This window comes from Lathyrus oleraceus, chromosome 3 (genome assembly GCF_024323335.1).
Source record: "Lathyrus oleraceus cultivar Zhongwan6 chromosome 3, CAAS_Psat_ZW6_1.0, whole genome shotgun sequence".
Classification (NCBI taxonomy): domain Eukaryota; kingdom Viridiplantae; phylum Streptophyta; class Magnoliopsida; order Fabales; family Fabaceae; genus Lathyrus; species Lathyrus oleraceus.
Genome location: NC_066581.1, coordinates 296,611,328 through 296,614,757, shown reverse-complemented (window position 1 = coordinate 296,614,757; position 3,430 = coordinate 296,611,328). Strand labels below are relative to the sequence as shown.

Here is a 3,430-nt window from a genome sequence, read left to right as displayed (position 1 = left end):
TAACTTAGGTCTTTTAGTATTGGCAGATGCATAGGCCCATCAGCCTTGATTCATTCATATGGTGCAGATGGTCAGGGATGCCTGATTCATTCAAGTATTGGCTCCATTGATCCATTCATTGTTGCTTAAACATTAATCATTGTTTTATTTGAATCATGTCTTATTTGCATTACACATGAAAACCCTAATTCAAGATCCATAGTTGACTTTGGTCAACTGTTGACTTTTTGGTCAACCAAGTTTACCAAAGTCAACCATCCAATCAGAGGTCCATTTGACTGTGGCATCATTAATCATTTGCATTGGGTTTAGTTCACACTTTTGTTTAGCAAAGTATTCAAATTCATTAACCATTGATCTTTTTTCCATCCTTTGGTGCATTCCATTCAAATTCAATTTTCAAACATGTTAATATCCATTCAATACATGAAAATCTTCCATCATTCCCTTTCCATAGAGGTTTCTCATTTTGCAAGCTCCATTCATAAACATTGCCATTCATAAACATGTGCCATTCTTGTTTTTCATTCATTCATAGATACATTCTAATTCATACCAAATTTCCATTTTTACTCAATTTTTAACTTTCCATTCAAAATCTAACTTGCATTTACAAATGTTTCATGTACATAAATCCATGATCATGCATTATACATTACAAGTTTACATCCAAATGAAGCTAAACTAATGCTTAACCTAAGATACATCAACTAATTAACCTATCCTAATCACTTGGCACATGATAGCATTGACCAAAACCAGATGCATTAATTCTACAACATCAGTCACCATCTTGTATAATCCTGCTTTTCCAACCTGCAAAGTCCACAAACAACTCAAATCAGAATATATTAACCTGCATTAACAAGAAAATCAGGAAGTTTCAAAGTCGAATTCCTGATAGATTCAGTTTAATTCCGTGCGTTGCTCAACTGGTTTTCCACCTTAACATTTAAGCCTAACTAACTAACAAAATTGATGCAAGCAATTGAATCCAACTCATTTTCCTAACTGCTTTTGCATTAACAGAAGTATTGAGTGGAATTACATTCTGCAAGAAATCGATTCAGTCCATTAACCCTAGTTGAAATTTACTATAAATTCAAATGGAATTAACTTTAAACTCATAAATCATTAATCTCAAATTCCAAATAAAATTATTTCATATTCATTCAATAACAGAACCATTGCATTACTAACCAACCCTAACTAACTGTTGCATTTGAGGTGAATTTCAGCCTAATTTTGAGCGTATTTGCTAACTGTTTTTAAGCTCTATAAATTAGGGCATTCCTCACTGGATTTATTTTTTTCAATCAATAACAATAACACAGAATCACCCTCTCTTCTTTCTCGTGGCTATCTCTCTCAACCTCACTCCAAAGCTCGTTTCCTCACTGTTGCTCAGAGACTTACCTTGAAGCTATGAAACAACAAGATCTAAACCTTCTCTCTACTTTCATGCACGCCAGAAAAATCAACTCACGCAACAAAAAACTGCATTATCTATCGTTTCACTCATAAAAACGCTCAGATTCTCACCGATCGACAACAAGAACAAAAGATCCAGAGAAGAAGAAGGAGACGTGCAAGAGGAGTAGAAGGGGAGGAATCGAAATAGAAGAAAGAGAGAGAGAGTTTGGAGTAAAAAGCACCCGAGGAGCTTGAAGATCTTTGGTTCGTGTATTATTGTCGCTGATGAAGAGTCACCAGAACTACTTCGGCAGGTAGGTCATCACGTCTTCACTATTTTTTCATCTTTTTGCTCCATTCTTGATACCATACGAAAGCTTAAGGTGCATCGAGTAGAAGCCCTAAGGTCTCGTCGGTTAATCATTCACCATAACAATTTAATTTAAGATTCTTTAGGTTAAGGTTAATACATATTTTGGTTTGGTTAGGACATTAGAGGTCGAAGTAGGTTAAATTGATGTTGGATTCAAATTGAGGACGTGGAGAGGGAAAGTTTGATGGTCAAGTTTTTGAATTCTACAAAATCTATGCCACCGAGGGAACCTACGGCGTGGCGGAGACGGAGATGGAAACGGAAACGGAAACGGAAGTGTAAGCTTTGACAGTATGGTGTTATAAGCCTCTCATTTTATTTCCCCATGTGGATTAATTCATGGTCATTCACGTTTGATGATACATGTGTCTGCCATCAATTGCCCTATCAATGTCCTGCATTTGACTGTTACATTACAATGGTGATTCATCCCTTATCCAATGTTATCCAGTCACATGCATGGACGTTGTATTGTCATCGGGCCTTAACTTAATGGGCCTTGTGCCTTGGTTTGGTCCTCACCCTTTTTTGTGAGGCCTCACCCCCCTGGTCCTTTGATTCAACGGTTGGGCCAGTAGCCACAAGTCCAAACACGTGTTTTTCTTAGACACCCCTGGGATCAAGGCCATACCCCTTGCTGAAACCCATCCTTTTAATTGTTTTTGTTAATTATTTTAGCTTTCTTAATTGTTGCTTAATTAGGCTTATTAGAAAATTAATTAGGATTTACATGATTAACATGTTAGTATTTTTTAGAATTTAATTAGAATTAGAATATTAATTTTTAATTAGGATTAATGGTTCTAATTAGAAATAATTAGAATAATTAATTTTAATTAGATTTTAATTCTAGTTTTGATTCCCTAACAGCTTCCCTAGATGATTTGACCATTTTAACCCTAGGGTTTAATTTTAGATTTTCATGATCCCTTAGGTTAGGGCTTGATTTAGAATAATTGATCATTTTAATGAATTTTTCATGTGATATTAAGTAGATTATTAATGTGATCCTAAATGTTGCATGATCCCTTAGTTATGATTTCTACATTTTCATTGACCTTTCGATTAGTTTATACATAATTTTCAATTTAATTCAATCCCTTTGATTCAAGTTGATCAAAAGAAATTTTGATTAACTAAATCCTTTGATTCATGTATACTCCTACAGACTATTCAAGTGATCAAAAGTCCCTTGATCACTTGATAAGACTATTTCTACAAAGTTGTGGATCTCAAGGCCTCAAGTTCAAACTTTCATGCAAGGCATCCCAGACAAATAAAGCAGTAGATTATACAAAGCATATCAAAGGCGTTTCTTCAAGAGCTTGTCAGTCAAGATTCAAATAGTGTGACATGAGCCTTAAGTAACAAAGAATGATGAGAGTGGAGAATTCCTATCCTTGTCTAGGGTATCCTTGGGTATGGGATGAATGATCCAGTTGCTCAAGGTATTCTCTTTTGTTCATAGACTTTAGTGCAATTCGAATCAAATAATTGATAAAGCCTTCCTTATCACACGGAGCGGAAAGGATTCTTCTTCAACAACTTGAATGTTATGATGAGAATCACATGCCACAAGCCTTAAGTAGTAAAGAATAAATGAGAGTGAAGAGTTCTATTAACTCATTCTGAATATGTTTGGGT

The 3,430-nt window shown here is 35.0% G+C and overlaps 1 long non-coding RNA gene across 1 annotated transcript; it reads right to left on the bottom strand.

Annotated features, from left to right (window-relative positions):
• Positions 1-549: 549 nt before the first annotated feature.
• Positions 550-3,065, bottom strand: LOC127127192 (uncharacterized). Its single transcript, XR_007805277.1, has 2 exons — positions 1,656-3,065; positions 550-816 (listed from the first exon to the last, which is right to left on the bottom strand). It is a non-coding gene; the product is annotated as an uncharacterized LOC127127192 (long non-coding RNA).
• Positions 3,066-3,430: the final 365 nt, after the last annotated feature.